Source organism: Macaca thibetana, chromosome 6, assembly GCF_024542745.1.
Source record: "Macaca thibetana thibetana isolate TM-01 chromosome 6, ASM2454274v1, whole genome shotgun sequence".
Lineage (NCBI taxonomy): Eukaryota > Metazoa > Chordata > Mammalia > Primates > Cercopithecidae > Macaca > Macaca thibetana.
Window position 1 is genome coordinate 34,815,752 of NC_065583.1, and position 21,477 is coordinate 34,837,228.

Below are 21,477 nucleotides of genomic sequence, written 5' to 3' on the forward strand. Positions count from 1 at the left end.
TGTGATACCAACAACAAAAATGTGGCATGATAAATGCTTGCTTTAATAGCATGTCATAGCACACTGTCTTAGCATGTCACAGTTTGCAAAATACCTTAAAATATACCACTGCATTTAACGCTTCCAAAAAGTTAGTGACTTTCAATCACCTCTTTTTACAGTTAAAGAAACTGAGGCAGAAAAAGTAACTTGACTCAACCAGGTTATCAGCTAATAGGTAGAGGAGCCTAAATTTGAATTCAGTTACTTCAATCTGTCCATAAGTATTTTTTTTTTTTTTTTTTTTTTTTTTTTTTTTTGAGACGGAGTCTCACGCTGTTGCCCAGGCTGGAGTGCAGTGGCGCGATCTCGGCTCACTGCAAGCTCTGCCTCCCGGGTTCCCGCCATTCTCCTGCCTCAGCCTCCTGAGTAGCTGGGACTACAGGCGCCCGCCACCGCGCCCGGCTAATTTTTTGTATTTTTTTTTTTTTTTAGTAGAGACGGGGTTTCACTGTGGTCTCGATCTCCTGACCTTGTGATCCGCCCGCCTCGGCCTCCCAAAGTGCTGGGATTATAGGCTTGAGCCACCGCGCCCGGCCCATAAGTATTTCTTTAACCCTTAAACTTATAGTCTGTTTGGAAAGAAAAAACACTTATGATACAAATAGAAATGTAAGCAAGTGCAATGATACAAATAGAAATGCAAGCAAGTGCAAATTGATGTACCTCAATGTGGTTATTAACATCTGAAGGGTAAAAGAGTAAAAGGAGATACTTTATTGAGGTAGCCTAAACAAATCAAAGCTTGTTAGGAAAGCAGAATATTAGGAGATACTATGTGTTTTCTTTTTCCAAATAAACATGGAAGTGTGGGTCACTGCACTGTGAAATAACACATCGTTTCTGAATGTGTGTCTCCTGCTGAACCAAAGAGGAGAAACAGCTGCTTTCCCAGCACCATGGACAGCTCAGCAACCCTCTGAAGGGTTGTTCCATACACAGCATGAACAAAGTCTTGTCTGTGTGATAACATCAGGTCTGTGAAACCCAGCGGAACTGACCTGACCTTGTAATGTGAGGAACGTAAATTTAAAATATCAGCGGAGTTGCATTAAATGCTTATTCAGGAGGTTTCATTAATGTCAATAAGTATGAAACATTTAAAATTATTGATTTTTGACTGGGTGCAGTGACTCATGCCTCTAATCCCAGAACTTTGGGAGGCTGAGGCAGGTGGATCACTTGAGGCCAGGAGTTCAAGCCCAGCCTGGCCAACATGGTGAAAACCCATCTCTTCTAAAAATATTTTTAAAATTAGCCAGGTGTTGTGGGCACCTGTAATCCCAGCTACTCAGGAGACTGAGGTGGAAGAATCGCTTGAACCCAGGAGACAGAGGTTGCAGTGAGCCGAGATCACACCACTGCACTCCAGTCCCAACTCAAAACAAAAACAAAAACAAACAAAAAACCCAACTTATTGATTCTTACATTTTTCTTAATTTAGGACTAGGAGAGGCTCAATTAATTATTGTGAAGTGTTTTCATACAGTTTTCTTTCTATCTCTGTTAAAGCCCATTTCAAAAATTACCACTCTACCACAGTTGTGTGTCATGAGTCTACTTTTTCTTAGTGCACACTCCCTTCCTCTTACCCAACGCTTTCCCCCAAAACTCAACTATTCTGTGTATGGCCAACCCTCTTCTGTGATGATAAGAACCAAATGAAAAGCCATAGATGCTAATTCTGTAGCTATTGAGGGTGCCCTAGAGAGTCAAAGAACTAACTCACAAATTAATTGAAAATCATATAACATGGCTGCTATACCAGCAGTATCTGCCCTTATTGGCCTGAAAACTAGAGATGGTCATGAGGAACACAAATTGAGGCAACCTCACTATGAATGTGAACATCTTCCCCATGATTCTTTCCATGTCATGAATCTCCATCTGATTTTTAAGGCTGGGTTGGGAGGATAAGACTGACTCTATGTTCTAGGCTTTTGGAATAGAAATAGCCTCATGTTCAATAAGCTTTCTGCTTTTCAGTAAATTATGCTGCTATCAGATTTGACAGAATTACATATATACATTTCAAATCCTACTTTGTGTAGCTTCCTGTGGCATCTGATAGAGGGGAATTTGTGGCTTCGCTGCTTATAAATGAAGAGGACAGTGGAAACTTGTTGGGAGAGCACTTGAGTTTGTACCTGCATTCACTTTGCATGCACGTCTACCACCAGGGATCCAGGAGGGAAATGCAGTGCTACCCCTAAGCGTTCAGATGATACTTGCTGACTTGTAAGCAAGGACCATTACAGCATAGGTTTGGTTGAGCCAACTTTTCTTTTTCAAATTAACTTGAAATGAGGCAAAAAGGAACTTCTGTTTTGCTAGGTTTTGTAAAAATCACTGTTAACACACAGGTGGGCTACTGGGGGCTGTTATTTTTTTAAGTTATTAGAAGGAAAATTCAGAAAGTTAGAAGAACTATTTCATACTTTTGCTTGAAAAGAACAACATATGTTTGTCATGGATGATTGAATCCATTTCCAAGATTTTAAACTTTAAAGTGGACGAGGTACTATGACATTAGGAATGAGGTTACCAGATAATTTTGAAGTTAATTCTCGAAATTAGACTACTTGGAAAATCTGTTCTTCCCCTCTCAGTGCACATTCTGCTCATTATGCGGTGTGCCGTCTAAGTAAACTGTGGCCACAGAGCAAGTCCACCATAGGCGGTGATATGCAGGCTGTCAGATAAAATCTCCAGATTGAAACCAGAACAGGGGGCTGAACTCTAAATTGGAGAAGAAGCATGTGTAACCTCTTGGTTCACATGGAGGGAGTGTCTCCAGACAGTCCTTTTTGCCAAAAAACTCAGCTTTCCTTAAATATGAATAAAAACAAAAGTCTTTTGTTCTCAAGGATGTAAGAATGATGTTTACAATTTGCTCACTTCTTCCTACAAGTTCTAAATTTGGGAACTGCATTGCTTTTAGTTTTAAGGAGGTTATATAAATCTAGATGACAAAGGCATGGAAAGACTCATCTTGGTGCTTTAGTGGTGATAAGAGAAGCTTATTTCTTCATTTAGCAAATGTTTACTGAATATCTACTATGTATCACTGTTTCATGTATTGGTCATAGAGAAGTGAGCAAGATCAAGATTTCTCTCTTTTCTAGTAATATGCTATGGGAGGAAGAACCCACAAAGCAAATGAGAATTTTATATGTTGATAAATGGTATGGAGCGATTAGGACAAGTTAAATACATAGAGTGGGTGGTAAACAAATAGATGGAGAAGTATTCTTGACGGGACAACCTAAATAACAAAAAAATACCAAAAATGAAGAAAATTTAGGGAATGAGTACTTCCTGGAGAGAAAATAGTAAATGCAAAGGTCCTGAGGCAGTAATGAATGTGGAGAACATGAGAAACAGAAGACCAGTGCAACCTGAGTATAATGACTGAAAGAGACACAGTGATATGAGAATTAGGCAGGATCCAGACCATATGGAGGCTTGGAGGCCATGAAAACACGGCTGATTTTATTTGGAGAGCAAGGAGAAATCACTGGAGGGCTTAGAAACAAGAGAATTATATAATCTGAGTTATACTTTCCAGAAGATCGCTCTTTCAAATGTTCATCCTCATTTGCAAGGCTCTGCTCTAAATTGGGGAGCCAGTCCTTGTTCTGGCATCTTACCAATTTGTTATTTTACCAACTTTCTTTTCTTGTAAAATAAGCATATTTAGGAAAAGTACACAGCATAGTACAAATGATTGGATAGCTATATCATTTTTAGATGGACTCATTTTTGAAATGTGAGACAATGTTTTACATGGAAATAACACTCAAAGGCTGAGTTCTAGTCTTACTTGGGCTATGGATTCAGTGTGGATTCAGCACAGTTACTTATGTTCTCAATGTGTATTTTGCCATTGGTAAAATGTGAATATGAATATAAGTGGCTCCTTTGCTTACTTTACATAAATGGGAATTTACAATGTGGCATCATACTTGAATATGCTTTTTATGACACTGAACCAGCTGAAAGCTAAATCCATTCATGTAATTAAGCTTTTTTTTTTTTTTTTTGGCAGAGTACTAGGCACATAAGGTCTAAATAGTTTTAATAATAGTTGCCATTTTATTGAGTCTTAACTGGGTGTTAGAATTTTTTCACTTATTTCTGATTTCAACTATATTAAATAAGTGATATTATCTTTTTTTGAAGTGAGAAAACGGGGGCTTAGGGAGTTTACTTTCCCAAGCTAGTAAGAGATGACTGAGGTTTCACCCTGACTCTGTTTGCCCCCAAAGCCTGTGCTGTTAAGTTCTGCTGCTTTTTAGGACTCCAGGGCTAAGCCTAGAGGCAGGGGTAGCAAACCTTCTTAGTACATTGTGATATACATTCACAAAGTGCTGTGACAGCCAGAGAAGGGAGAGCCATGCTTCGCTGGTTTCATGGGAGGGTGGGCTTATGCTTTGAGCTTGATCTACAAGGGTAAATCATAGCTTAAAGGGGACATTAATAGGTGGTATGACAGTGAAGAAAGGACGTCTCAGAAGATAAAAATAGCCTAAACAGACATCTAGAAATGGGAGAGAAGAGTATGGAATTGAGGGATGGCAGGTAAGTTGATGTATTTGAGGATTTGTGCTATAGTACATGTACATGTGTGTAAGCACATGTTGTCTGTGGGGATATATATATATATATGTTTTGGTGTTGGAGATTGTATATTTGTGTGTGTTTCTCTGTGGATATTTTTTTAGTATGTGAGAAGGTTGTGTTGTGTGTGATGTGTGGTGAGTGACCTGGTGAGAAGCCAGGGTGTGGTTGAATGTGCCACTGTCAAGGAGGTGGAATGATGGAAGGAGGGAGGCCTATTAGAAGGCAATGCACTAATCTTGGTGAGATGGTGTGGAACAGGACTAGCGCAGTACAGAGGGCATGGAGTGGAAAAGGAGATTTATGAGAGGGATATTTTGAGATAGAATTAGTAGGGCTTCTATCTAGGTCAATGGTGCAGCTGAGAGGTGTTCAGAATGAATCCTGGGTCTCTAGGTTGGCAATCTGATGGATGGAGTCCTAGGAACTTAAATGAAGAAAGTAGCAGCAGAGGAAGATTTGGAGAGAGGAGGAGGCGAAGGTCAATTTAGGACTCAGTAAGTTTGAGCAGCCTGACGTCCACATGGAGATGTCAGTGTTGCAGGTGGATTTGGAAATATGGTCTAGAGCTCAGTAGAGGTATAGCCTAGAGGAAGAGTAATGGGAAGAAAACATCCCCAAACAACATAGCGTTTTTTATATATAATATTGCAGTGGTGTGCTTTTGTGATTACATTGTTCATTTATATTGCATTTTAAAATTCCACTGAACACAGGAGGTTTTCTGAAGGAGTGTTTTCTGCCCCTAGGAAACTACTGGCCAATTCTCAATTATCCACAAATGAGAATCCATGCCAATTGCTTTTATTCTTTAACTGGCTGCTCCATTCTACCTAGCATGGTTTTTGTTTTGTTTTGTGTTTAAAATTTTTTAATGTTTAATTGACACATAATTATTGTACCTATATGGGTACAATGTGATGTTTCGATACATGTATACAATGTATAATAATCAAATTAGAGTAATTAACATATTTATCACCTCAGACATTTATCATTTCTTTGTGGTAAGAACACTCAAAATTCCCGCTTCTAGATGTTTTGAAATTACAATATATTATTGTTAACTATAGTCACCCTTCTATGCAACAGAACACCAGAACTTATTCCTCCCATCTAACTGTAGCTTTGTACCCATTGACCAACCTCTCCCAATCCCCTATTTCTGGTAACCACAATTCTACTGTCTACTTCTCTGAGATCAACATTTTTAGATTCCACATATGAGTGAGATTATGTGCCTATTTGTCTTTCCGTACCTGGCTTTGGCTTACCATAATGTTTTCTGGGCTCATCCATGTTGCTGCAAATGACAGAATTTCATTTTTTATGGCTGAATAGTATTCCATTGTATTATACGTACATACCACATTTTCTTTCTCCATTTATCTGTTGATAAACCCTTAGGTCAGTTCTTACCTTGCCTATTGTGAACAGAGCTGCAGTAAACATGGGAGTGCAGATGTCTCTTTGACGTACTGATTTCTTTTCCTTGGGATATACACCCAGTGGTGGCATTGCTGGACCATGTGGTAGTTCTATTTTTAATTTTTGACAAACCTGCCTAGTATGTTTTTAAGGGTATCTCTGTAATTTCTTTTAAAAAATCAAATTCATTTTAATATACATTCATACAAAAAAAACATAGTTAGAAAGCTAAATCTTATGGAGGAAACAATAAGTATTCCAAAGCTAGCTGGAGCTAGTTTTTAAATAGCACATTTTCTGGAATTACCTTTTTCACCTCCCTGTCTTTTTTGTTAGGAAGGTCAAGAGTTGACACTTTGCAATCTCCACATTCAAAGAGAGGTGCCATGTTGTATTCCATTTCAGTGATTCTGTCCTGTGATTGTGTCTCTCTCTGCATACCCCCATGCCACCCCAGTGTTCTATTTACTCCAGATTGATTTCTTGAGAATGTGCTCATCCTTAGGGTTTGTAGTATTAGAGAATCTTATCATGACAAAAGGAGAACTCTCCACATAGCCCCCTGATAAACTGTTAATGAAGAAAAACATCTTTATCTCACAACACAGAAGATGCAGGAGAGCAGCAGCCTGGTGGTGAAAGTGATGAATCAGCTCAGATTTACAGATTCTTGGCCCCAAAATAGTTCATTTTCAAAATATATTATTCAGAGCAAGGCCTGAGCAAGAGAAAGAATTAGAGCTGATTTTCAGCTGGAGATTTTGTGCTGGAGAAGAAAGCCTGCACTGATTTGTAGGCATAACTGACCTTGGTAGGAGTGTTCGATTTTCAAATGCAGAGAAGGCCATCTGTTGGTTCTTGAGGGTAGGGGAAAGAGGCAGGATGATCTCCTTTACAGCATGCTGTACTTTATCCTTGGTCAGAAACTTTTGCAGGCCTTGCGCCAATTCTTCAGACACTATCTTTATATCGGGGAGTCAAAACTTGGAGATTAAAGTATTGGCTCAAGGTCACCCAAGGAATTCATGGAAGAAGATGGACTAAAACTCACATCTCCTCATGTCCAGGCCAGCATCCTTTCTATTAACCTGTTAATGTCAAATCCCTACCGTTACTTGCTCTATTATCTTAGCCAAGTTACTTAGTCTCTCTGAGTCTCAGTTTTCTTATCTGTAAAATGGAAATAATGAAACTATTTCATGGGTCACTGAGAAAATTACATAACTAAGATGCAGGGGAATAGAACCTGCACATGGTAAAGTGCTCAAAATATGTGAGTTCCCTTGGAACAATGGGGTGAATATTGGTGATGTTCCTTCAAGATGTTTTCAAGAAGAGCTCAGTGACTTATAAATCTTGGGGCAGGGATGGGGACATCTCATTATATGGAATGAGAGTGAGGAGAAAATGCCCATCAACCACCAAGTAGAGGGAGCAGAGATTGAGTTGGAGGCATTATAAAAATCCTTGTGATTTTTTTTTTCACTGATTTTTTTTTTTTTTTTTAGCATAGATGAATGTCTCTGTAGTTTATTTCATTAATTATTCAACAAATATCATTTGGCTGTCTGATGTGCCAGACACAGTACTAAGAGCTACAGACACAGCATCTATCAAAACAGCTTTCCATGCCCTCGTGGAGTTTAAAATTTAGTGGTGAAGATCAAATACTTTGATCAAATAGTCACAAAAGGAGCATATAAACTCCAAGTAGGATGGCTCCTCTGTGATGGAGCCATCATAGGCCGTGCTGGGATAACCTGATCTAATCTGACAAGATCAGGGAAGGCTGCCCTGAAGAAGTGATCTTAAAGGTAAGGTTTGGGCATAGGGCAGCCCTGCCAGGCAGACAAAACAGCATAGGTAAGGCCACGAGGTGGAAAGGGATCCATGACTTTGGAGAAAAGGAAGCGGGGTGGAGCAGTGTGAGCAAATGGGAGGATGGTGTTTTATGGGAGCCAGAGTCATGAACTGATTTGATAATTTTAAATTGGCATCAAAAAATTATTGTTATGAAATGGGTGGCAGAAACATTTGACTGTTGGTCAAAGAAATGAAACTGAGCCTAGATGAGAGATGTAAAGTAGAGCATACCACTAAGTTGTGAATAGTGATTGCCTTGGGAAAATGAGCTTGGAAATGGGGGAGACTTTCATTTTACATGTTTCCATACATTTTTGAAAAATATTTTACAACAAGCCTATGTTACTTTAGTCATTAAAAACACTAGAGACTTTTATGCAACAAAAGAAGCCTTTTCAAATCCTGTTCCAGGATCTACATTAAAAGGGAAAAGGCTCACAATAAAAAAAAAAAAAAAAAATCATGTGAGATGATGGAAATACCAATTTGCTTGATTTACCATTTCACAGTGCACATATATATTAAAAAATCACACTGTACACTATAAATATATGCAATTTTTATTTGCATATACATAAATTTATCATCAAAGTTTCTTAAAATGGTGGTGGTGGGATGGAGGTAGCATCTCTGTCGTAAGTGGTGAGCACCTAGGCCAGATGTCCAAATCTGTGGGGAAGAGAAAAATGTCTTAGGCTTTCTGGTTAATGACATTGGGAATGTTTACCTTGGGAAAGAGGAGATTTGCATAAGTACCTGAAATGTCATTCTGGCTGAATTTTAGGATGACTCACAGCTGGAAGGAGAAGGCAGAAAAGAAAGATCTTGACACTGTAGGTGATGGGCCAAATGTAATAACATGGATTGTGTGGGGATCAATGCCAGTATCTTTCCTGAGGTCTTACAAAGCCACCTGCATGCATACAGGGAGGGGAGTAGCCCTTGAGAGCAATGCTCATCACAACAAGCCTCCAGGGTCTTGGTTAACTCCAAGAGGAAGTCAAAAAGTCGTGCAGCTGCCAAGAAGAGGTGTACGTTGTTTGGCAGCATTGATAGAAATCTGTCTAGTTTAATTCTTAACCACTGGTATTCATCAAAATCACCTGACAGGCTTTTTAAAAATATGCTCAGGCCCCACCCAAACTGACTGTATTCAAATCTCGGGGAGAAGGGATAAGGAATTAGAACATGGATTTTGGAATCAGCTCCCCCATATGGGTCTCTGATTTTAAAAACTGACATAAGACTCTTCAGTGTTAAAGGAGCTACAATCTTAAATTTTTAATTTCTGAAATCATATTTAATAAAATAACCTGTGTTTTTATTTGATTATAGAAGTAATTTTTGGACCATGCAGTCTTCATTCTGAGTTTTCTACTCAAATTAGTTTTAAATAAAATTGAAATCATGTTGAATGCATCATTTTGTAATGTGATATCTTTTTTTAATATTCTGATATGGACATTTTTCTATGCTCTTTAGCATAATTTTTAATAGGTGCATAAACTCTATTATAGAAGATGACCAAAATTTACTAAATTTTTATTGTCATATGTTTAGATCTTTTCCAAAATGTTGCAGTATTGTTGTTTTTGGAGATAGTCTCACTCCGTTGTTCAGAGTGGAGTGCAGTAGTGCAACTGTGGCTCATTGCCGCCTCAGCCTCCTGGGCTCAAGTCATCCTCCCACCTCAGCCTCCCTGGTAGCTAAAATTACAGACTTGTGCTGCCATGTCCAGCCAATTTTTAAATTTTTTTGTAGAGCTGGAGTCTCGCTTTGTTGCCCCGGCTGGTCTCAAACTCCTGGTCTCAAGTGATCCTCCTGCCTCAGCCTCCAAAAGTGCTAGAATTACAGGCATGAGCCCACTATTATTAATAATACTGTATGTGTGTGCCACTACACTTTGGAGGGGAATATTGATATAGTGGAGTGGTCAGGATGGTGGAGGTTTCATAATCTTGGTATTAGGAATAGCTGAAAGAACTTTTATCTGGAGCAGATTTAGTGAGGTTGGAGGAGTGGTGAATATCTTCAAATATTTGCAGGGAAATCAAACAGAAAAGAAGTCAATTTATTTTGCCACCCTCAAAGGGCACCACTAGGAGCAATTGGGAAAATTTTCAAAAAAGCAGCTTTCAGCTCAAAGTAATGGATTTTTAAATAATGAAGAGTTTTGATGATCTTGCTATCCCTATCCTTAGGGATGTTCTAAGCATGAGTTAGCATTTGTAAAGAATATAATTGAGACTATTCAGATTCCTAAAGTGTGTGTGTAGAAAGGTGGGGGTAGGTTAAAATGGAGTCACAAACCAGGAGCCTGCAGGCTGCAACCCAACAGTAAAAGGATTTGTCCAGCTAATCAACTCTTCTAAACAATTCGAATTCAAATGCCTTTAGGCAGAACATTCACTCCTCAATTAGCTACAAGCCACGCTGCTCCTCCTATGTATTTCACTTGCGTTCACTCCTGAAGGCATTTAGTTTACCACCCCTAGTAGGTACTCTAAATCCTTTGATTATGTGAATCATTTATTCATTCAGATGCTTAGTGAGCACCTACTGTGTGTCAAGTATTGTGCAGCCTGCTAAGATAAAAATTAACCTAACAGATGGCCTCTCTGCTCTCAATAAGCATACAGTGAAAGTGTGTGCAGGAGTGTTGAATGAACATACATTGGAAGAGGAAATACAGCTTCTGTAATTAACTCCAAAAGGTCTTAAGACCAGTGATGATGTTAACAGCAGAGAGTGTTTTGGCTCGTTAAGAGGAGGAACTTTCATAATCCAGTTCACAAGGAAGAGAATGGACCTTGCTGGAAGCACTGGGTTTCCCCCAGCAGACTAGTGTAGGCAGCGCCAACATGCATATCCATCAGGGGTTCTATGGAGGAGATTCCAGCTCTGCAGAAGTAGGATAGATGGCTTCTGTGTCTCCTTCTACTGTAAGTGTTAGCAGTGGAATGCATCTGAGTCATGTGGCACCAAAGTATGTTACCAGAGGCAAATCTGTACAGGTCTGCAGCAACCTCAATTCTTGCCTCCTCAGAAGAAAGAATTCAACTGAGGGGCATAAGACAGAAGGAGAGACCAAGGCAGGGATGAAAGGAAGTAAAGTGCACTTGGAAGAGGGCCAAGCAGACAACTTGAGAGATCAAGTGCGCAGTTTGGCTTTTGACTTGGGGTTTTCCGTGTTGTCATACCTCTGGGGTCTTGCGTTACTTCTTTCCTGATTCTTCCCTTGGGGTGGGCTGTCTGCATGAGCAGTGGCCTGCCAGCACTTGGGGGGGACCACATGCACAGTGTGTTTACTAAAGTTGGGTACATGCTCACTTGAGATGGTTTTCCCCTTACCAGTCCAGTGTTCCTAGAGGGAGGTCATCTGCCATTTTGCCTTAGTGCGCATGCTTGAGCTCACTCACGCAACTCCTGAGATCTTATCAGGAAGCTGCTGATCACCAGTTTCAGATGTTTCTGTCTATTGGGAGACTTTCCCATCTATTGGGTGCCTTTCCCTGGCACTGACTGTAACCAATTATTATTTTAGAGAGTTAACAACTGCCTGACCATCACCTGATGGTCTCCTGACATTCCTGGTGTGTGTTGCAGGGGAGCCCTCTCCTACTCTGTTCATTTTTGACTAGTTACCTACTGTAACATAAGGACTTGTCATCTTTGGATTTCATGTAGAAGAGCTACTAGGGAAGACAGCAGCATTTGAAGAAGTTGACAAATTAGAAAACTAACATTGTCTCCCCCAAAAAGAGAAAAAAAAAGACCGTAGGATATGGAGGGCTTTTGTTTGTTTGTTTGTTTTTAGCATTTTTTTTCCTTCAGTATTTATTGAGGGAGGGAGTGTTTTACTCCCATTCTGATGTTCATAATCTATTATAAAGCATTTACTGAGTGCATATTTTGTATGCACAGTTTCAGTCCCTGTTCTATGTGTCCCAAGTCATGGCTTTAACTGCCACAATAATGATAACTGCCTTATAGATATTCTTCAAGTGAGAGGGTTTAGCAATTTTACTTCCCTTTTTTTCTGCCTTCTCCTGAGTGTGGTGTTGTCTCCTCTCTGTTCTTACCACTTCCTGTCCTGGTCTAAACTGTTGCCACCTTGCCAGGACTCCTCCTGCTTGCTCTCTCCATTTCTGTCCCATGTGTTCCTGGATTCTCCTCCTCTTGCTGCCCGTCAACCCTTTCTTTCTTTCACCAGTTTTCCTTCCTGCTGCTTAAGCAAGTCTCCTCATCTTTTGATTATTCAGCTATTTGGGAGGCAAACTCGTTCAGACGGCAGGTGTTCTAATAACTGAAATAGCAGCGGAGCAGAGCAGTGGAAAATAGAAGGTTTCAACTTTGAATTAGGAGATGGAGCTCTTAAAAAGGAGGTGTTTTATTGATGCTAAGAAATTTTTAAAATTATCTTCCCATGTGGCCTGCTTCAGCTCACTGAGGACTCGGGCAGCTGCCAGTGCCCACTTGGATTTGTCTCCATGGAACCAAGCGATTCATACCTCTAAGCGTTGCTTTCACTTGACTTCTACAAATAAGAGCCTGTTGGTTTTGGAGGGGCATACTATTTGGTACAAAGTTTATAGGAAACTGTGCTTGAAGAAGCTGCTCCTCAGGTTGGGCATAAGGTAATATTCATTCTTAGTGACATTTTCAAAAACATGCGTCCAAATAATGTAACTCCAAAATTGTTGGTGTAGAAGTTGAATTGGTATGTAAGGTGCGTGTGTTTGTGTGTCAAGAGAGTGTTTTTTAAATGATTATTAAAAGACTAAGATTTATTAGGTGCTTCCTATGCGCTAGGCACTGCTTCATACTCTACATATAGCATATATACACACACACTATATATAGCTTCATTCATAGTGTATATATATATGTAGATATATATACACATACACATATGTGTGTATATTAAAAGGCTAAGGTTTATTAGGTGCTTCCTATGCTCTAGGTGCTGCTTCATACTCTACATATAGCATATATACATATATACACACACATTATATATATAGCTTCATTCATAGTATATATATGTAGATATATATACACACACACACACAGATAGACTAATAAAGATAGGAGCAATATGGCCAGGTGCCATGGCTCATGCCTGTAATCCCAGCACTTTGGGAAGCCAAGGTAGACGGATCACCAGGTCAAGAGATTAAGACAATCCTGGCCAACATGGTGAAACCTCGTCTCTGCTAAAAATACAAAAATTAGGCATGGTGGCGCATGCCTGTAATCCCAGCTACTTGGGAGGCTGAGGCAGGAGAATTGCTTGAACCTGGGAGGTGGAGCTTGCACTGAGATTGCACCACTGCACTCCAGCCTGGGCGACAGGGCGAGACTCCATCTCAAAACAAAAAAAAAAGATAAGAGCCATAGAGACTGGAAGTCAGTGAATGAGAAAACAGTCATGAGGTAGTGAAGGTGAAGGAAAGAGCATACACGAACTTTGCTCATAGACAAGCGTTCAAATCCTGGCTGGATGATTCACCAGCTGTGTGACTTTGGGCGAATTACTTGCTCTGAGTTTCCCCATCTGATGTTTGGCTGTGTCCCCACCCAAATCTCATCTTGAATTATAGCTCCCATAATTCCCTCCAGTTGTGAGAGGGTCCCAGCGGGATATAACTGAATCATGAGGATGGTTTTCCCCATATTGTTCTCATGCTAGTGAGTAAATCTCACACAATCTGATGGTTTTATAATGGGAAACCGCTTTCACTTGGCTCTCATTGTCTTCTCTTGCCCCTACCATATGAGTTGTGCCTTTCACGTTCCACCGTGATTGTAAGGCATCCCCAGTCACGTGGAACTGTGAGTCCATTAAACCTCTTTGTTTTGTAAATTGCCCAATCTCAGGTATATCTTTATCGGCAGTATGAAAACGAACTAATACACCATCTGTAAAGGGAGATGTTAGTAACAATACCTGACTTTAACAAGGCTAATTATCAGGCTTGCAAATTATGAATGCAAAACCAGTTCTGGCACACAGTACCACTACCCACCAGTTTCTCAAGCCTGAAACTTGAGAGTCATCCTTGATTCCTGATTTTTCCTTACTCTACCCCCACACAACAGATTGGCTAGCAAGTCCTTTTTGTACTCCCCCAAAACATCTCACAGATTTCTTCACTTATCTCTATCCACAGTACTATGATGTGAGTCTAAGTCACTGCTATTTCCCACCTGCACTACAGAGCCCCTACCCCGTCTCCCTGCTTCCACTCTCTGCTCCATGTAACCTCCAATCCGTTCTTCACACTTTAGCTAGAGTGATCTTCTAAAAACATGAAGCACTTGTCAGCCTGCTGCCTCAAACCCTTCAATCATTTCCCATTGTTCTTAGTAGCAAACTCCTTACCAAGGCTCACCTTGCAAGATCTGGTCTCTGTGTGCCCACAGCCTCGTGGCCCACTCCTTGCTTACCAAGCTCTGACTGCAGGCTAGCTGCTCCATCCTTCCAGTTTTAACTGATAGGTCATTTCCTCAGAGAGGGTCTTCTCTGACCACTGCTTCTAAATAAGGCCTCCTTTGTTCATTGCTACCATAGCACCTTATTTTTTTCATTCCCAGCCATTATTACAATTAATATACATTTAATTGGGTGCCTACTAGATTAAATACTTACCTTCCTCACTGGTTTGGCTGCTCTTTGAGACCCAGAACTATTCTAGTAGAGGCTTGATGAATTTCTAAATTAGCAGAGAAATTAAAGTTGGGTCTTCAATAAATGATAACTATTGTTTATTAATACCTGTCAGAGAGACGGCTGTGAAGTGTCTGCTTGTGAGCATTTGGCAAGAATTTCTGTCTCCATTATTTGCCTTAATTTCCAAAGCAGAAAGGCTGACAGCCACATAGAAGGCTTTACCCTGGCGGAGAAAGGGAAGGTCATTCTGTGTCAGTGGATCTACTACAGAAAGCTACCCCCAAAGCCCCTGACATTGGATCCATACAATACACCATTTCTAGGCAAGTCCTTGGTATGTCTTTTTGTTGCTGTTGGAAACTCGAGGACCCAAGGACATTCATCACTGGAGAAGTGGGTGCTCACACACACACACACACACACACACACACACACACACACCAGTGTTAGCAGCTGGCATTTCTGCCTCGAGGATTTTACATTTACAAGATAATAATAAAAATGGTATTAGAAACCTGCAGATGGTCTGTCTTATAGAGATAAATGTTGATTGCAAACTCCAACATGAAAGTGGGATTGACTAGAAGTGTTACCAGGTAATTTAAGGTCCCACAGTGGATGTCCCTGCACATACCTTGGCAAGTCAATTCTGTTTTATTTCAGAGAGGAAATAAAACTTGCCCAGTTGGACTTTCTTTCCCCTGACAGAAATGAAGAGTTGTCACAGTGAATCATAAGAGCCAAGGCTGGCAAGGCTGGCAACACACGCCAGAGCCCCAGCTTCTGGGATGCTGTCTTTGAACTTGAAGTCAGGGTCAAGCTTTAGGACTCCCAGTTTGTTGGCTATTCAGGATTGGTCAGTTCTTCCTCTCCAGACAGCCTCTTACGTCTTAGTGAATGGGGCTCTGAGGTATCTTTTCTAAGTGTGTGCATTTAACAGTAGAGCTTTCAATACTGAGAAGCCGTGAGACAGAACAAGGCCAGTGATAGAGTGATAGTTTTCAGCAACTGGATTCTCTAAAACAACACTAGGCAATAGAACTTGCTCTGATGATGGAAATGTTCTATATCTGTGCTATTCAACATGGTAGCCACTAGGCACATATGACTGTTGAGCCCTTGAAATGTCATCTAGTGCATATAAGAAACTGAGTTTTTAATTTAAATTTGAATCACTATATGTGGCTACTGATTAACCTATTGGATAGCACCAACCTAAAATATTGTATGACTGGGTTTGCAATAGCAAGAATGATGTGAGGACACAAAGGTGGAGTGAGAATATTTAAGAGAAGATAGCTGGGTGCAGTAGCTCACACCTGCAATCCCAGCACTTTGGGAGGCCAAGGCAGGCGGATCACCTGAGGTCAGGAGTTCAAGACCAGCCGGGGCAACATGGTGAAACCCCATATCTACTAAAAATACAAAAAATTAGCTGGGTGTGGTGGTGGGCACCTGTAATCTCAGCTACTTGGGAGGCTAAGGTGGGAGAATTGCTTGAACCCCGGAGGCGGAGTTTGTAGTGAGCTGAGATTGTGCCATTGCACTCCAGCCTGGGCGACAAGAGCAAAACTCCATCTCAAAAAAAGAAAAAAGAAAAGAAAAGAAAAAAGAGAAGAGAATAGAAGAGAGAAGAAAAGAGAAGAGAAAAGAAAGAGAAAAGGAAAGGAAAAGAAAGTACCCCAGGAGATTTAACCAAGAAGTTGGAGAGGGCATATCCCTGGTAGTTAAGCACGTACTCTGGTGTGAGTCAGATCTATATTCAAATCCCAGCTCTGTCACGTTCCAGCTTGGAATTTGGGCAAATTACATCTCCAAGATCCACATTTCTCATCTGTGAAATGAAGATAACAATAGAACCTACTCCAAGGGCTGTTTTAAGTATGAAATGAGGTCTGTATGAAAGTACTTAATACTGTGTCTGGCATAAGTTATTATCTTAGCAACTTTGACATTATCTTTTAATATGAAATATGATCATCTTGTATATCAAAACCCACGTCTGGATATCAGTGTTGGTGAGCTTTGTGATCAGAGAGGAAAAGATATGGAAGAACGAAGACAAACTTTTCCTCTGCAAGAACTGACTGGTCTCATGTGACTATGCTGAAGTGCACCTATAAGCAAAAAAATACTACCATGCCTCCTTAGCCATGAATAGCAAGTTATGCCACTGTCTCATGAAATAGATGTTCTGTGACAGTGCACTACACTGGAACACTTACAGTATAATTATAGAATGAAAAATCTGGAAGAGATCTTGAAGACCAGTGATTCTGAAGCTTTCATGTACAAACAAATCACCTGAGAAGCTTGAAAAAATGCAGGTTCTGCTTCAGTTGGTCTGGGTGGACGTCAAGATTCTGCATTTCTGCCAGGCCCCCAGGTCTCCCACATGCTCCTAGTCTAGGGTCCATACTTAGAGTAACAAGGTTGCAGAGCACCTAGGTCATAAGACCAATACCCTCTTTTTCAGATGGGGAAATGGAGACCCACAGGGGTAGACCTAAGGTAATGAATGGGACAATGAGAAGTAGAGCCAAAGCTAAAACTAAGGTCCCCTATTGCCTGCTCCCCTGTCAGGGGCACTTTTGTACTTCCCCAGGTGGCGGCAGTCTCTTGCATCACGTGACACTCAGCAGTTGGCAAAACGACATTCTGTCATGTCCTTTTTCCATTTGTCAGCCAAGGATAACAAAAGGCAGAGATTACTCCACTTGTTCATACTATCCTGGTTGGTGACTGCTAGTTAAACTGGAGCAAAAATTCAAATATGCTGACTCTTCTCCCAGAGTACCTTCCATTATATCACAGCACCTCTGTTGCTTCATTTTTAATGTTGGGAAAGCTCCAGGCTGGATATGATGATGGCCAACAACATAAGCCTTTATAAGGACTTCGGGGTCAATCTGCATAGGAGACCACACAGCAAAAAACATGAAGGAATAGAAAGAGTCAGGTACCTCTTTTTTTTCTTTTTTCTATATTACAAGAAAGATTCTAGAGCCATTTTACAAGCTGAGCAATACCTTAAAGGTTATACACAATCTGTTTCCTGGAGGTATGTTTTATTCTAGGGAGCCTAAAATTAATGACAGCTCTTAGTAGGAAAGGTGGAAATGAAGTATCAAACTGTCAGGGAAAAGAAAATGTTTCCTTGGTAGGGCTGAGCTGCACAGTTTCTTAAAACAACTTGGTGGGAGAGATTGAAACTTAGCCCAAGTCGTAGCCTCATCACTGACTCTAGGTGACCTTGGATAGAGGCGTGTTTCTGCTTGTGCACATGTATGTATGTGCGCATCACACACACTGTCTCTCTAGCTTCTCCATTTGTTCAGTGGCACACTCAGTTCATTTTGTCATCCACCAAATCTCACAAATGTATTTTCAGGATGAGTAAAATGTTACCTGCAAGCCTCCCAGAAAATTCCGAAAGAGTTGGCCTTTTTCTTGATGTTACTTCTTTATCGGCTTTAGTCGCCAAGGTAGGGATTTGACACTTTTCTAGGTCTTTTCCATCATATGACTTGGATTCTAGGAAATAAATGATAAGAACTAGGAAGTCAGACTCACTGATAAGAACTAGGAAGTCAGACTCACTGAGCTGCCAACGATTAAGGGAATTTGGGGCCTCTGCTTGTCAGGTGTAGATCACAAGTGGAGCAACATATTTAGAGCTCCCAGTTGGCAAACACAGCCTTCCCCTTAAGCCACATCCCCTCTGCACAGTCTCAACTTGTTGGGATGCCTGGTTAGCCAGTAAGGTATCACTTATGTAAAATACCACTTTTAAACCACTCCATTTTTTTTCCTAAGGTGCAATTTGTACTACAGGCTCATCTGCTTTACCATATTCCATTGCTATCTATGAATTTCTTCATAAGAACAATGCAAACACAGAACTCATTGAATAAAGAGGGCTTTGGCTGGAGTGAAAATTAAAGTATGTTAGACAATGTCACTCCATCTTCTGCTCAAATATCTTGGATAAATGAGGAATGATCTATCTGCTTTCAGTTTTCAAAACCATTGATTTTTGTTGCAATTAGGCAACAAAGAGCTAGACCAGGCAGGATCCTTTCTCTACTTTTGAAAACAGCATTCAAGGATCCCAGCTGTTTTATTGACTTTCTCTAATTCCAAGAGTTGGGGGGAGGGGCGAATGTTCCTTGAGTCAGCATGCCATCATTGCTGGGTAAAGAAAAGAATGCTTCTGCAGTCTAGGGAAAGGTTTGCAGATGACCTCATGTGCAAATGGCTCAGGGTCCCCAAATGGTTTCTGGGTCCTCAACTTTCTATGTAATAAGAGCCATGGATATTTCTGAGCACAGTTTGACCTGCATTCTATTGATCTGAGCATTCGGCTAATCACTCTCTGCAATTAAATCCTTCTCCTTGCAATAAAGTTAATCTCTTCCCAGCACATAAAATCTGACCTCACAGCTTGAGGAGGAGAATTGCTGTTGTTTATGCTGCCATCTTGGGACCCAACAGCTTTATTTGGAAAAGCAACTCTTGGAGTTTGAGAAGTTATATTCCCCTCAAAGATTAGAATGCTTTTCTTCACTTCTGGATGTGAAGCCCCACCTAGGCTGGCTTGTTTCTGCCTAGCCTCGTTTCTTCTCGAGGACTCATCATGGAGTGTGAAGCATTAAACATGCTTTTCCTCAGGTGACCTATTCCTTTTTGATTTCAAGGCCATTGGCACATATTTTGCAATTATTCTGTTTATCAGTTTTTGTTCCAGTTTGAAGACATTCATATCTAATATATAATAATATCAGAAAATCCACAGTCTCCATCCTACCTTCCGTTTAAGCTTTCTAAGGGACTCCTCATTGCTTCTAAACAGATTCTGATTTTGTCTTTCTAAACAACATCAGAAGAGTCAGTAATTCATTTGGCAAATATTTGTTGAGTAGCAAGTCACAACCCTGGCTCTCAAGGTGTTTATGTTGTTATTGATAATATAGTCAATTTAAAAGGCAATGGATCAGAGCAGGTGTAGAGGGGATGGAGGGGAGAGGGCAGGCAACAGAACTATGAACTTTGTACACAGATGGCCTTGGGTTCCAGTCCCGGGTCTGCCAGATGCTAGTAGTGATACCTGGAGCAAGTCATGGGTCTTCTCTAAGCATTGGATTCCTCTCATCTTTAAAAACAGAGATGAAAGTGCCTACTTCATTGGGTTATTGTGAGGATTAAATAATATATATTAAAATGCCTGTAGCAATGCCCAGTGCATAGGAAGTAGGGCTCGATAAATGTTAGCTATAATTATAATAATTTTTTTTTTTTGAGACAGAGTCTCACTCTGTCACCCAGGCTGGAGTGCAGTGGTGCAATCTCGGCTCACTGCAACCTCCGCCTCCCAGGTTCAAGTGATTCTCCTGCCTCAGCCTCCCAAGTAGCTGGAACTATAGGAGTCAGCCACCATGGCCGGCTAATTTTTTTTTTATTTCTAGTAGAGACGGGGTTTCACCATGTTAGCCAGGATGGTCTCGATCTCCTGACCTTGTGATCTGCCTGCCTCGGCCTCCCAAAATACTGGGATTACAGGCATGAGCCACTGCCGCCGACCGGTTAATTATATAATTATCACCTGATTTCCTCACAATAACTGCATGAAGCAGGCACTGTTATTTCCCCCTACTTTGCAGATGGAAAAACCAAGGCCTAGAGAGGCAAAATAATTTGCCAAAAACCACATAGTTTGTAAATGGCAGGCTTAAACACAGGGATGCCTAACTTGGGCTCGTATTCCTTACCATTACCCCAGGTGACTGGCTTAAGTTTCCTTTCATTTTTAGGAGCTGCACATGTCACAGGGCTTTGAAAATTTAATTTGCTAGGTCTGCTAATGATGACTTAAAGCCACATGACTTAGCTAGAATATAATATTTTCAAATATTCATTCTATTGTGTTTTTTCTCCCGATACCAAGTATTTCTCTTAACATAAATAAATTTTATTAAATGCCTAATTAAAACTGGTTAGATTCTCACTTATAACAGTTCTCAGTTCTGAATTTAAATTTAATGATATGTTAAAATATTAATGACCTTTATCTTTAAAAGTGTCTAAATTGTACTAAAGTTAACAAATGTGGCTGATAATCCCCAGCACTGTCTTAGAACATTCCCCGACATGAGGCATTTGCTAGGGCTTACGTAGTTCTAATGTCGGGTTTCAGACAGCACTGAGAAATACACGATGCAGGGAAATTTTACATTATAATTGCCTGGGGATTTGATCTCCTAATACTTAAAAAGTGTTCTAATTTCAGCGAAATAATAGTAGTTGTAAAGCATTTAGATGTGGATGGCGTTAGGCATGTGCTCTATGGAATAAATATGTTTTGGAGAGAGAAGTAGCATTTGGAGCATATGAAGGGAACAATTCATAAGCTGAATTTCACTCCTCCTCTCCCTGTGTATCCTGCTTTCTCTGACGTGAACATTCCTTATGGCTCTGGTTCCAGCTCCTTGAACATTTTATTAATGTTGATAGTGAGGACGGGAGTAAAATTTATCTGAAGCTTAGTTCTAATAGCCAGGTTGGACTCCTTCCAATACCCCAGAAGTCCTGTGGGTTCAAAATACTTGCATAACTAACTAGTGCTGGCTTCTGAGCCTTGGGGCACAAGTTAAAGGCTTGATCTCCTTTTTTTATAAACATGTCCTTTGTGGAAAGACCTTGCTATATCCTTATCCCACCCCCACCATGATTTGGAGTGTCCAAGCTGAGGGAAAACTGTTTACCAACCTGCTGACAAAACCCTACTTGTAGGAAATCCCATGTCTTATCTGGCTAAATAACTTGGACCATATGTTCAGGTCCCAGAGCTTGGGATT

The 21,477-nt window shown here is 40.5% G+C and overlaps 2 protein-coding genes, 1 long non-coding RNA gene and 1 pseudogene across 12 annotated transcripts in view; 3 read left to right on the forward strand and 1 right to left on the reverse strand.

Moving 5' to 3' along the window:
* The window catches only part of PPP2R2B (protein phosphatase 2 regulatory subunit Bbeta), a 487,138-nt gene that overhangs the window by 258,671 nt on the left and 206,990 nt on the right, over positions 1-21,477 (forward strand). The window lies entirely within an intron of this gene.
* LOC126956784 (keratin, type II cytoskeletal 8-like) overlaps positions 1-21,477 on the forward strand; it is a 320,724-nt pseudogene that overhangs the window by 197,816 nt on the left and 101,431 nt on the right.
* The window catches only part of LOC126956816 (uncharacterized), a 272,284-nt gene that overhangs the window by 155,712 nt on the left and 95,095 nt on the right, over positions 1-21,477 (reverse strand). The window lies entirely within an intron of this gene.
* The window catches only part of PRELID2 (PRELI domain containing 2), a 1,077,378-nt gene continuing 1,058,012 nt past the window's right edge, over positions 2,112-21,477 (forward strand). Inside the window, exon 1 of the mRNA XM_050794040.1 lies at positions 2,112-2,115. The gene's annotated coding sequence lies outside the window, so the exon portion shown is untranslated. The remainder of the gene's footprint in view (positions 2,116-21,477) is intronic.